This window comes from Miniopterus natalensis, chromosome 1, assembly GCF_054644295.1.
Source record: "Miniopterus natalensis isolate mMinNat1 chromosome 1, mMinNat1.hap1, whole genome shotgun sequence".
NCBI classification, from domain to species: Eukaryota; Metazoa; Chordata; class Mammalia; order Chiroptera; family Miniopteridae; genus Miniopterus; species Miniopterus natalensis.
Genome location: NC_142081.1, coordinates 13,153,563 through 13,168,004, shown reverse-complemented (window position 1 = coordinate 13,168,004; position 14,442 = coordinate 13,153,563). Strand labels below are relative to the sequence as shown.

The following is a 14,442-nucleotide window of genomic DNA, read 5'->3' as shown; positions in this document are numbered from 1 at the left end:
AAATGTCAGGGGCTAACGTGAACTCCTGTATCTGACCCCAAACCCACCTCTGTGAAACATACAGCACAAGTCTATGTCTCCTCTCCATACACTGCTTCCCACCAGATTTTAAATATTGAGCAAGTTAACATTGACAAAGTTTGCACAAATAACTTCTGTTTTTGAATTGTAAAGTTACCTAATAGAAGAAGCTTCCTTTGTTCCCTCGGTGGATTCCTGTGTTGAAGCAGCATGCCCTTGCTTTGAAAACAGGAAGGTGGAACATTCCAGCAGCATCATGAGCCCTCTGTTTTTGTTTGTAGAACCCGTAGTCTTCCCAGGCCTCGAGGCAAGAGCAAACAGAAATAATCACAAGGCATTAGAACTTGATTATGTTGAATTGGATTCTTATAACTGAGGCTTGATAGCAAGAATTAGTGTCTTGGTAGCTTATACTGAAATAGATGCTCGCAGTATTGCAAAACCATAGACTCTGGCTTGCTGGAATCTTCGAAAACATCTGTATGTTTTGAAAAAGACATCAATCATTTGCTTTTTCATTATCTCCGTGACGGTGTTCTTTTAAAAAGGGGAGTTGCAGCAAGACTCGGGGGGGCAGTGGGGGGGGAATGAGAAGTCTGTGGAGTTTGGATTCAGAGGGACCGGCATTGGCTCCTGTCCTCTTTGCCCTCCAACTTGAACTGATACGAACGCTGTGGTTTTTAAGGGGCTGTTTTTTCCTGCATGGAGAAGGCAGTTCTGTAATACTGCGCCCCTGTTCCCCCAAAGGAGCCCTCTGTGGAGCCATGGTGCCTCTTGCTTGATTTCTCCATAACGGCACTTATTTCTGGGGTCCAGAAGAGGGTTGGCTCCCCAAGAAATAGTCATCACTGTGTCTCAATTAGGACACTTGCTGCTGAAGAACCCTTAAAGTCATTTCTCTTTCTAGGGGGAAAAAAAGGTAATCTTTCCAGCAGTCTCATCCCCTCCAAAACAGTGGGTATCATGGATTATTAGAAAAGAATTACTCAAAGAAAGTGCTCTTCAAAACAGCTGCCTGCAGAGTCTGACTTACCAACGGCACAAAGGAATTTTTCCTACTGAATTTGAGCTTGTCACTTGTAAACATGAAAATTGCGACGCCCGTGATCTATTCTATGGGGACAGTGCTGTGAGTGATTCCACCAGGTGAAATTCTCAAGTAAGAGCATCTAAGAAGCAGATTTACTCCGAGAGTACCCTGGGGAATGTCTATTAGGAAACAGGTGAGCAACAGGCGAAAGCCATTACAAAGAGGGGAGCAAAAAAGGCGAACCAGTAAATAATTCCATTGCAGAACACACTGTGGAAAAAATGAAGTGATATGAAACACATTTCATTCAGCACGAATGACAGATGTAATTATAATTGGCTAATGAGAATTTTTTTTCTTCTTCTGCATAATATTAGTGTCATCAAAAGTGATGAAGGTGCTTTGCATATCAAAACCCCACAGTCATGCCCAATTATATTTAGGGGCTTCTTTTCTGGTGAAAAGTCAGTGCTGCTTTATCTAGATTTCAGTCTAGATAGTCTGGAAACACAATGTTATAAGATAAAGAAGGGTATATAGAACATGATTTCCTTCCCACCTTTAATCAATAGATAATAGAACTTCCCCTTGCTTCTGTTTTTCTGTGTGTGGAGATACTGCTCTTGTATGAAATGCTTCGGGAATATAGAAAGGGTTTCATGGGAAAATTGTAGCATTGCCATCATTAGCGACTTTTAAAGGAACAAAAATAATTATCTTGATGGGTTAGCTTAAATTTGATCTTCATGACAGGCGTGCAAGGAGCTGGCTTGTCATTGCCCCTTCCTTTTCCATGATTCCTTATTTCTAAGTAATTAATGGAATTTCTATGAAAATATATAGCAAATAAATTCCTGGAAAAAAACACAACACAATTCAGATAATTTTTTGTCCTTAAGTGGTGGAGACAGTTGTAAATAATGAAATCTAGAGAGACGTCTATCATTTGATTTAACTGGTCCTTGAGTTTGATTCTGACTCCACCTTTTTACTAAAGGTTAAATAAGAAAGATGAAGGAATTTAAACTTCAAGTCTCATTTTCTTCTGTCTTCAAAATTCAGAGCGTGTTGCGGTTGGAGGAGTGGTAGTTGGGGTGGGTATGAATGTGAACAGGACCATTAGGTTATAACTGAAATCATATAAGCAATGAGATTGTTTAGAAAGTTAGGAAGTGTTAGTGGGGGAAAAACTTCAGAAGGGCACAAGCATGCCACTGGTAGAGATACCTTCTAGAACCTTCTTTTTCTCCTTATAGTAGCTTCTACCCTTCTCCAAAGGGTATTTATTGAGGATTAGTAAAAAAAGGAATGTTTCCTTTTTTTATGTCACTCCATGATTTAATTCTAAAGCCCAAGTGATAGCAATAGAGGTTCCAGTGTCACCCCCACTTGTTCTGTTTAATAGGGAGGGTTGGGAGGGTCAGTACCTTGTGGTCAAGGGCAGGTCCATACATGATTCCAAACAGATGGAATCTCAAGTACTGCGTGGTTGTTCAGTGTTGGAATTAGATGGAAATGAGCTTGAATTCCAGCTCTGCTGTTACCTGACTGTGAAACTTTGGGCAAATTATAATTTTATCAGCCTCTTCTGCGAAATGAAGACATTACTCTCTTACAAAGTTCTTATAAAGACTAAGTGAAGTAAGTTTTGGAAGGTATTATATATAGCATGATTTAGTTCATTGCTGTTGGTTTTATGTGTTGGCTAATTGCCACTGCATTCTAAATTCTTTAATATGTGGGTGGATGAATGCATGCATGCATGCATGGATAAATGCATGGAATGGATAAATATGTATAGCAAAGCTGCCCTAAAATACATAAAAGACTTATTTTGTTTAAGATTTCAGTAGACCCTAATGAATAGCTGAAGATCCAATTATTGCCAGAGAGAAAAAATGATATGAAGTGAGAAACTTAAAGATGGGATCCATTTTTCATAATTCTTTCCATTTTTGTAACTCATATTTTTATTATTTTTTATTTGGGGTATACCATTTTACTTTCCTATCTCCTATAGTAGGTAGGGCATGGGCAATTATTCCTATGTCATAGATTCCCAGAGAGGAAAATGAAATGCTGAACTTCATGTCCCTTTCTGTTGTGTGGAGCTATGTAACAAATAGTCATCTTGTCAATAACTGGTGCCATGAATTGAGTTGGACAAGCAGTGTGTGGTACTCAAAAGATCAGTAGGTTGCTTCGCGGGTCTGAGTTCTAGTTTTTGTGCTATCTCTAAAATATCTTTGATTGCTCTCAAATTACTCAACCTTGTTGAGCCTCAGTTTCTTTATCTGGTCAAGACTGAGCATTTCCAGTCATTCTCTAATGATCAGAATCTAGGGAGCTAGCATTAGTGGTTAGGGCTTGAGCTGCCTTCACAGCTTCAGGATTTTGACTTCTTGTCAAGGCACTTAATCTATCTAAGCCTTGCTTTTCTCATCTGAGCAGTGGGGATAGCAAAATCAAAAGCTCCTTAATGAGTTGCCATGAGGATTAAGTGAGCTAACACGTGTGGGGCATTTGGCATAGTGCCTGGTGTAGTTAAGTGCTCACGGAATATTAACAAGTCTTCCAACATGGCTTATTCAAAAATAGGTAATCATCACCAATGTTGTCAGAAAATAATAGACATTAATGTGTCCCTGTATTACTGACCCAACAGCCTAAGTCATGCCCTTCAAAGGTACCAAAGGCAGATGGTCACAGAGGAACATCCCACAGGCTTCTTCAGTGAGACATATGGTCCTTTTAGTCCCTCTAGGAGCTCAGCAAATGTTGAATAATGATAATATTAATGATTCTGTTATAGCTGATACAAGACAAGAAGACCTTTTGGCTTATTGGCAGGATTTAGAAGGCTGATTGTGAAACCTTTGATATGAAGAAGCTATTCCAAAAATCCTTCCAAGAGGCCTAAACTGTTGTAACTAATGACTCTTGTTGCTCATATATCTGATGGTCCTGCCACTGCATTGAGCCTCTGAAATATTCACCAGCCTAACCTCCAGGATCCACTTTTAGAAGACTGCAGGGGTAATGGAGTTTCTATTGATGCAGTGCTCAGTATAGGACCCTCACCTTAAAGTCTAACTATGGGATTTTTGTAAATTCAAGCATTTCAAGCAAGAAGATACACTGACTAAGGCAGGGGATGCTTAGGGAGCAACTACCTTCCACCTGTTCGCTCTTTTCTTCTCATTTGGGTAAGATTGTGCAGGCATCTGCATTAGTCATTGTTATGAAATGCACACCCACTCTCCTTTGCATTCACACAGAGCAAAGGATGCAGTGGGCACTGCAGTGGTAAAGGGTTAGTGGCTAAGAAATGTGAAATTAGGAGATATGTGACAATAAAATCTTAGAATGCAAACAGCATTTCGTAGTAGTCCACTTTCAATGCCCAGTAATAGACGTGTCCTCTCTTTAGAGCTCTCTCTCTCTCTCTCTCTCTTTCTCTCTATCTATCTATATCTCTATCATCTCTCTATCTCTACCTCTATCACTGTCAATGTCTCTATCTCTGTCTCTGTCTCTCCTCTATCTCTCCTTCTGTCTCTATCTCTACCACCACCTCTCTCTTTCCCCCCCTCCAGGAGACTATGCCACCAGGATCATTGAAGGGTCATCTCTCCTCACTGAACCCCTTGGAACTACGGCCACCAATTCACACTTTCGGCCTCAGACCCCAGCACTGGTTAGGTGACAGAGGGAATCAACTAGGATTTCCGGGAGGAAGGAGTGAGAGGGAGCGGGAGGGAAGGGAAGGCTGCGGGAGAAGGCGAAAGGGCAGGAGATCGCAGGTTGTCGCCAACGGTGGCGGTGGCAGGCGGCGCTCTGCGCTGCAGGTTGGGAAGGGGGCGGCCTTCCGTCCTAGGCGCAGAGCCCAGCAGGTGAGGCTCGGAGGCCTTGCCGCCCTTGGCTCGATGACGGTGAAAGCAGAAGAGGTTCAGTGTTATGTTCGTTAGTTTACGGAGCGCCGCGGATACTTTTCAGAGGTGATTTTGAGGGTTTAAATTGGAAAGGAAATCTCATCAGAAATAGAAAGCCAAGCCTCCCTTCCCTTGTCTTTCTCATGTAACAGAAAGGGGAAAACGTTTGACTGGACTCTTTTCAAAGAGCTGAACTGATTAAAGGGTTTCATTATGCTCTGCAGGACACCACCTATATTTAAGTAAAAACGATTCCTCCCCGGGCCAGCCATCAACAAGTATGTATCGAAGTCCCAAATGCCAGAAAGTTCTAAGTGCTAGTTTAGTGGCCTTCTCGAGGGACTTAATAAACTGTCATCTTGCAGAAAGGCCCCGGAGAAGATAAACACTTGACAGTGATTGATCACAGGCTGCAGATGCCCTTCCTGCGGACTGGGAGAAATCCGTGCTTCATTTCCTGACACATTAGCGCACCTGAGAAATGCGGCCTGGAAGCGACACATCCTCCTTGGTTTCGAAGCCTGCCCGTGGCCTGCGGTCGACTCGGGGTCGCATCAGACCGCCCCTGTGTGTTTTTTGTACCTGTTTTGCATTCTTCACGCCATTTCTTATCTGATACCTGATGTTCCAGCCGAAGCTGACAACGAAGCCAACTCCCCTCATTTCCCTCTGGAAAGGATGCTATGTCTACTTGAACCAGTATTTGTAAAATGTAACTTACTGACTTGGACCTAGACAATTAGCATTGTGCGTGTGGGGATGGTTTCTAACCCAAGGAACGCTATGGACCCATTAGCCATTTCTTTCCGAATGGAAAAATAGATCAGTGAACTCTACCGGTGTCACAGAACAGTTCGGCGTCACTACAGGATGACCTTTGAGGTCCGGCTCTGAGGCCCCTTTTCCCCGAGGTGGTTTGCCGTCCTGTAGAGTCAGAGGTGGCTCCTTGTCATGTCCTAGCTCACCCCCCCCCACCCCTTGGGTATACATCGCGCCCCACGGAAGGCTCTGATGTGGATGAAAGACCTATAACATCACCTACTAACGCCTGTCTAATGGAGATAGACATCATAATGGTAATGTAATTTGGGTCCTTAGAGACTTGGTATGCAAGTTAGAAATTCGATTTTACTCATATAAAAGCTATCTTTATTGAAAGGGTGGGTCGGAAAGTCTACAGGTGGCAAAGTATGGAAGGCTTTTTACATTGCATTTCATAGTAGAATGAGATCCTGATGTCAGGGGCCAAAGGAAGTTAGCCACCTTAAGAATCTTGCTAATACGGTCAGAGAGGACTCTTCGGTATGTCTGAATATGCTGAATATGCCTAGATTCCTACACAATGCTACAGGTCAGCAACATAGCTATTTCTCCCCTAGCTAAAATCTTAAAATGGATCTGGTAGGAATAGAAGAAAGTGGCAAGAAAGCCAACTATTTAAAACTAGGAAAAAGAAAGCTGTTAAAACTTTTAACAATCAGAGGAAGATGTGAACATTTGTATTTTTTAGCAGTGAGATATTAACAAAATAGGACTAGGAGGCACATAAGTAAGAAATTTAACATTAAACTGATAAATTCAGTTGTGTGAATATAGACATTTTCTACTTACATAAAACCGTCTGGAATATACAGATGGTTCCCTTAAAATTAAATCAAAGCAATAGTAATAAGCAGTGCTGTCTGGATGCTTACCATTTTAACAACGTTTGGTATTTTAGAGACAATTATATGGAACTCATCTGCAGTATGTGCCCTCTGAGACAACGCCCACTGGGTTTTGCAAGGAGTATTTGCAAGGTGCGGTGATTTCTTTGGTAGGAGCTTTAGCTTAGATCTTTACTTATCTTTTCGAGATCAGGCACATTCAGGTTGGTATGTCCTAACTAAAGCCGGTTACAGCTTTTACTTACCTTTTGACAAGCTCTGTTCTCCATCCCAAATACCCTGCTTTCTCCCCCCAAATTTCACCAAGTGGCACTGTATTAATTTCAAAAAGTTAGTGATAAAATTCTCTTGATAAAAATGTTTTAGTTTTAAAAATTGAATCAGAGCCTGAGCTTGGTCTGGGAATGGCATGTGTTCCTTGAGGAGACTCCGTTTTCGTCCCAGTAATGTTGCTCCTGCAGGGGTGCACCTGCACCCAGAGGCAGCTGTAGAAAATGGGTAAGCTCGACCTGCAGCCAGACTCCTTGGCTTTCAGTACCATCTCTTCTGCACTCAGCTACCTTAGACAAGTTGTCTCTCTGCCCTTAGTTTTCTCATCTGGAGCATGGAGATAATGTCTGCCATATAGAGTTGTTTAGAGGATTGAACAAGTTCATGCATACGATGTGCTCAGAGTAGGACCTGGCACGTAATATGTGCACATATGAAGTATTACCTGCTGCCATTAGTGTAAATAATGCTTTGCCAGCACAACTTCTGTCCCATTTGTAATTGTTCTAGTAAGTGACTTCATGAATTCTTCCTGTTTTCTAAGTGATGAACCCTAAAAATAGACCCTCTCACTCAGTTGGAAGCTTAAAGCCACGACTAATTCACAGAACTCCTTTGGAGCATTTTTTGTTAGGTAGCTACATTTCTAGTTTACAGATACCTTTAGAGCACATCCATCATCTTGCAAGACCTCCACGGCTTCTCACCAAGGATTGAACGAAGTGATGAATACATCTGCTTGAGTTTCTTCTTCCCTGAGTTTACATTGTATTAGGTTTATGAATAGGGTACCCCGATTTTCAAGAAGGAGGCAGACTAGGTGGTGTCCCTACACAGACCCAGACATCATAAAAATTAAAGCAGAACAAAACAGACACTTCTGAGAACTGCATGTAAGAGGGAAGGGGGACTGTAGAAACAGAGGTTCACTGGGGCCTCTGCAGGAAAGCAGGTAACGGAGTTGTGTAGAGAGCGTCTCCTATGATGTTCTAAGCACAGAGCATGCTTTGCTCTTGGGACATCTATGTCCTGTGTGTGTCCGGGTTTTCAGCTGGGCTATGACATTGCAGAACACGAGGTGGAGGGCTCTCCACTGCCCCCCGAGTTTTATTTGAGATTTTTAGGAAATTCCCATTTTTATCCCGCAACAGTTATCCTCGCTTCAAAAATTAATTTGAAACATAAGCAGAGAGAACAGAGAAAACAGACAGGGTGGGTGCAGAGCAGGGGGCTGGAGAGTTGGAGTCACAGGGTTGGGCTGGTGCTTAGCCGGTTTAAAACCCAAAGTAAAGCAACGGCCGATGTTCCTGGATAAACGTCGATACGCATTATTAAATGAAACGGGTAAAATACAGACTGTCAGAAGCATTTTTCTTCTGGAGACACGGGGAGAATTGAAATGCGCTTTCAAAGGAGAAGTCGCTCTTGGTGTTCCATCATTTTCTGTTTGAAGCTTTAATTACAGTGCTCCTTGCTACCTAATGCTCTCAGCTGAAAATCGCACCACAAAGGAGAGGGGAAGATGCAGTCGCTCAGAAAACAGCAGTTTATTCGCTGGGGAGTTCCTGCTATATAATTCCTTCTAGATTTCCATTTTATTTTTCCAGAGCTTTTGTGTCGTGCCTGTTGGGCACAGTGTTTCTTTGGAGTGATTGCTGTGATACTCTGCCATTGCCAGAGCAGACGACAAGCTTGGGGGACGAATGAATTCTGAAATAAAGGACCAGTTACTCACATCACCTCCTCCGGATTGGGTAGTGTGGGTGGCTAGTGGCTTCCTAAGGGTTTAGGATCCTAATCAATGGAAGCTGTATTTAAAATATAGGGTGTCTCTCCCCAAATGTATACATTCTTTAATAGCTGATAGCTGTTAAATGAAAATGAAATGCATTTTAATAAACCCTGCCTTTATAATTATTGAAAGTGTATGTATACATTTTTTGGGGACACCCTGTGAATTCATATGGGCAGATAAGTGAACATATAAGCACATGCATATATGCAGATATGCACACATGCATTCACATGCATATAAACACATATGTAACTGCCGTAGTTACTCATGCTAAAGATTCTGTTATTCAGCCCAGCGAGCGCATCCTTTCTGAGCCTGTGTTTAGCCTAAGGGCACCAAGGTGCAGAGGACTCAGGCCCTGTCTCATGGTCACAGTCTGGCTGTGCACAGACAAGGGAGCAAGTGTCACAAGCGGCGATGGTGGGGGTGTAGGCGGCAGCCTGGAGCAGAGTCGAAACGGGGCTCATTCCCCCTCCGCAGCCCTGGGGAGGCTCGAGAAGGAAGTAACCTTCGAGATGACCCCTGATGAAGGAACAGAAATAAGGAGATAGGCCAAAAAAGGTCCACCAGGTAGAGTAAGTAATCACTTTGGGTAACTTTACACTAAAATGAGTGAGTTATTTTGTTTCCAGATAGTTTAGGTGCCCTTTGAATGTGCTGCTTTTACTGCCCAGAGGAAAGGGAGCCAGGGAGCTCAACCACAGTTGCGTGTAGTCATGGTCATATGTGATATGCCATATATGTACATACGGATACATGTAATGCATGTGTTGTTTATAAAGCCCTTTTGCACTTTCTATTACCTCGTGGCAGCTCAGCAAGTTACATGGATAGGACCATTTTTCAGGTCAGGAAAGGGAGGCTCACAAAAGTGGTACCAGCCGCACACAGTCTCGTGGCTCAGTTCCCCTCCGGTGATGGACTCGGCACTCGGACCCGGGTCTCCGCTGCCCTTGGCACCTGAGGGCAGGTGGCAGTCTACGGGTGAGACCTCTGACCCCAGGAACCCCTGGGCATTCGCAGTGTTTACTCAATATTTTCCTGGGCCTGTCTCCATCACTCTCTCTTCCTGTTGAGTGGACAGAGCTTTTTGTTTATTTCAGGAAGCCCATAGGATTTGAGCAAAATGTGCACTTTCTCCCAGCTCTTCCAGGAGGTCTGCTCCCTTCTGCCCCAGGATTTATGTACTTATTTATTTATTGAATTTATTGGGAGTGACATTGGTTAATAAAATTACATAGTTTTCAGCCTTCGCCCTTGTTGCTCAGTTGGTTGAGCTTTGTTTCATGCACCAAAAGGTCACCAGTTCGATTCCCGGTCAGGGCACATGCCCAGGTTGCGGCCCCATCCCCAGTTGAGGGTGTGCAGGAGGCAGCCCATGGATGTTTCTCTCACATCAACATCTCTCCCTCCCTCCCTCTCCCTTCCTCTAAAATCAATAAAAGCATATTTAAAAAAATTATATAGGTTTCAAGTCTACAATTCTATATCATCTGTATATTGTACCGTGTATTAACCACCCTAAGTCCCCCAGGACTTTTAACAAATCTCTTAACGCTACATATGTCCTCATTTCCATACTTCAGTGTCTTTGCCAGACAGACCTGTCTGTCCCGCCTCAACTCTTCAGGGATGAGTAGGTTGATTTATGTATTTTTAAATTTTTACTTGTCTACGTGTGGATCTAATACCTGCTTGGGAGAAGCAATTTTGCATTTCCTATTTTTTTCCCCGTGAGACAGTGTGAACATACGATTAATTGAAACTAAGTCCAGAATCAGGAGGCATGAAGGAGAAAAACATTTTAACCTCTCAGAATTAGAAATATCACATAAAAAAGGCCGATTCCTCATAGACAGTCTTCACACATGGAATCCATGCTGTGTGAGAAGGAATTCGTAGCAGCTAAAAAAAAAAAATGGTTCATGTGAAGGAAATTGAAAGGTGCTATGTACCAATGTAACTATTCTCACTGCTTTGAGTTCTGTGATGCTTGTGAGAACTTAAAAAAAAACACCTAAATGAAGAATGCTTTTTTCTCTTTTTATCTACAATTAGATCTTTTTGACTAAGAAAAATGCAGAAGAGCAATTACTCCGTTACTTTAATTACTCTCCTAATTATAACGATAACCCTGTCACATTATCATAATTCCCCAAACACAAAATGCAAGCTCCAAATTGCACCAATATTGGGTAATTTTACCTTGTTAACGGCTCACTGTCAGTGCAGAGAACACTAAATTTCCCCCATTACCTTTCTGTTGCACGTTGCACTGTATATTTCTCTGCCTCCGAAAATGGTATTACGTTGTGTACAACATGTTTGTACCCCACCACCCCAGGATTTGAATTGCAGCTTTTTGCCATCTCCTCACTGTTTCAGAAGCTGTCTTCTGAGAAGTATGTAATTCCCCCCGGCTGTTTGATGGTAATGGGAGCTGTGCACGGATCTGGAGAGAGTGGAGTACAGCCCGGGGTGAGAAAGTAGCTATTTATCAAGGTATCTTACCATCTCAGTTTATGTTGTTGTAAAACGTTACTGTGCATGTTCTGTGAGATTATATCCGCTAGAAATTTGTCAGCCGTTGTCAACATACTGTAAGGAATGGGGGCGTGCATTCTTCTAGTCAACTTCATTTTATTCTGCATTTCTTTGCCCTCGTTTTCAAAGAGACCGACTACCAGGGACACTGGTTTAAGGGTGCCATCTGTTAGATTATGAATTGTGCAGAATGAAGGCTGGAAATATATTGGAACACTCACAGAACCCTGGCAGGTAGATGGCAAAGCATCCTGACGCATGGCCTTGCCCGGGTGGAAACTCTCCCTCTTTGTGTCACAGCCCCTGAAATTGGTGACGGCCGAGGAACTTGCAGAATGGCTGCTAGTAGCAGTGATAAAGTAGGAGTGTGGCAAAACAGAAGCCTTTCCAAATGGAATGGGAAATCCCCCTTATTTTAAAATGTGTAATAATGTAGCCTTAAAATCACCGGTGCTTTCCACAACCCCAGCCTTTGGTAGAATTATGGAATTGTTTCTGTTGTTATTGTTGTCTTCGTATTTTGTTGTTTGGCTTCAGTGCCCCCCATCGAGAGCTCCCCATCCTCACGTATACGGGGCACTTCTGTCACCACGTTTCTTTTCCATCCTCAAGCTGTCATAACAATAAAACTGGGCTCAAGATAAGTTGGAAACTAATTCTCACTACAGTGACTATGACTGACACAAATGCTAAATGTTAGTTTTTTGAAAGTATTTACGTTTTCAAAATAGGAGTAAATGCAGGTAGTTCCTGAAACGGAATGTTTGGCAGCTAATGGACCCCTGGGAGAAGCGTTCATGAGAGGAAAGTCATCATGTTCTTTGGAAAGTTTACATCTGGTCAGCTTGTTGAGTCCACCGGACTTCGGTTTCCAAAAGGACATTTCACGTCAACATAGACATAGACATTTTTTCTGTTCAAACTGTTCTATTCTTACAGGAATATCATGTAAGAAATTAAACTTCTTTTTAATATCTGGATTTTCTATGGAAGATATGTGGCAATTGGTATTAGGAAGTCCAAGTTTGAGTGCAATCTCTATTGTTTCTTTGGCTGTGCTGACTTAATGCATGTTATTTGACTTTTTGGAAACCCAGTCTCCTTTTCTGTAAACTGAGGTTAATAATACTAACTCACAGACTCATTCTGAGGATCAAGTGAGATGATATTAGTATTTGGAGTGAGGGAGAGAGTAGATGGGTATGTAATATCAGCTACTGTGGCTAATCCCCAACCACCCTAATTTATTTCATAATTCTCTTAAAGGCTGCGATGTTCATGGGCATCAATTATTTTGTTCTTTAGGTCATTCTTCAGGCAACAACAGCTCCATAACAGGAAAGAATGCCATCGCATGATTGCACTGTGTTCTTCAAAATGATATCTGTTGATGGTTGAATAGTATAAACAGCAAGGAACGTAATTGGTCAGAATGACCTAGGGGAAACAGCCCAATGAAATTAAGCAAAGGAAATTTTATAAGGTGAGGAAAAATCGATAGATTGTAACAGGACCCTGCAAGAAGACACAAGGCCCTTGAGTCCCAGAGACCTAGAGGCGATGGAGAAGCCACGAGCCCTAGAGCCTGGCCTTCCTTTCTTGGCTTTTCTGAGACTGTTTGCACAGTGTTAAATATAAAGATGACTATTAAAGGAATGCACTTTTAAAATCTTGTTTTTTCTTATATAACGTTAGACATCCAGAAGCGCCTATAGGATATCCAGTCCTTAAAAGAAACATATGTCATTTTTGAGAGTTGTGGTTTTCTGAACACTTGATGCCTTACTCAGTTTAATCATTACAGGAGCCTAATGAAGTCTAAATTAGCATGGTTATGCCCAAGTAATATTACAGCAGTTATCTCTACCATCAGGGCCACACAACCAGGAGGTGGTGATGAGATTGGAACAGGACCAGCTGTATCTGATTCCAAAGCTTATGCTATTTATCAAAGGCTAGATGTATTGAATGCCCCTCCCCCCTCCGTGCCTGTTATGACCGACATGGTTCAGATCTTGTGTTATTTCCAAACCCCAGTACTTTGTGTGATCTTGAGGAAGAAAAACAAACAGAGATAAAAGGACTTCTAAAAAAATGTGAAATGTTGTATCCATTTTCTCAATAGAGAGCATGGATGTGTCTGGTGTTTGTACATAACTTGATTGATGGTAGTTGGTTCTAACTCCCCTTGAAGATACTAGAGTAAGAGGAGATGGTGTTGTTGACATGAGTAAAAGTCCTAGCTGGAAAAGCCCTTAAAAGAGGCAGTCCTACATTTGACACTTGAATGAATAGCCAGAAGTCAGGGCATTGGTCCCCTTGCTTTGATTGATCCCTGAGATGTTTTTATCAAGGGAAGTGTTGGGCAGGCAGGGGCTTCCATGCTTCAGTGGCTGTGTTTTCAATCTTTACAGGGCAGAAAACCAAGGTGGAACTTAGCTATCTGCTCTTCTCTGCCTGTATATGGACAAGAGTATAGCCAGTTGACTTTTTTTTCATGTCTCATGAATTAATTACTCCATTGATGACATATTGCTTGAATTAGGTGGGTAAGTTCACAAGCTTTAGCGACTTCTTTAAAACCATTATGATGAGTAGCAATTTGGGAGTGTTAAAAGAAACACTATTTTCCCTCATTTTACCAAAGAGTTGTCTTAGAAAAAGAGAGGATAATAAAAATCTAAACAAATAAAAACCATTACTAGCAATCTAAGTTAGAAATATATTTAGGTAATTAAAAGCCTAAATCATTCCAACTCTGTTGGGCCAACCAAGACAATTCTAAATGTATTTATGGAGGATCTATCTGAAGACATTTTGACTTTGGCAAAAAAGGCTGGTTTTCTGAGTGTGCCATCAGACTCATAGATAACATAAAAGAAAGCATATGAAAGTAAGATTCTGTCATTCAAGCCATCTTCTCTGTCTTTTGTAGACATGGGCAACACTGTTACAGAAAACCAGTAAGTACTATGCCTATCATGCTTGAAACAAATGACATGTAATTTAATGTAATAGTTCTTAAATTGTGCCGCTTTACATTCTTTCTGCAAATCAGCTTCTTTATCTATATGATGAGGATTATAATAGTGCTAATCTTAAAGGGTTTGTTGTAGTGATCAGATGTGAGACTATATCCAAAAGTAATTTGCAAGTTGAAGACTACTATTCATGTGTAAGTCC

The 14,442-nt window shown here is 41.8% G+C and overlaps 1 protein-coding gene across 4 annotated transcripts in view; it reads left to right on the top strand.

Moving 5' to 3' along the window:
- The window catches only part of FLRT2 (fibronectin leucine rich transmembrane protein 2), an 89,065-nt gene that overhangs the window by 16,826 nt on the left and 57,797 nt on the right, over positions 1-14,442 (top strand). The window contains exon 1 of one of the 4 annotated variants that reach the window (XM_087818739.1): positions 5,022-6,059. The exons of the other annotated variants lie outside the window; for them this stretch is intronic. The gene's annotated coding sequence lies outside the window, so the exon portion shown is untranslated. Of the gene's footprint in view, positions 1-5,021; positions 6,060-14,442 lie in introns of those variants that run through there. 4 annotated transcript variants of the gene reach the window in all.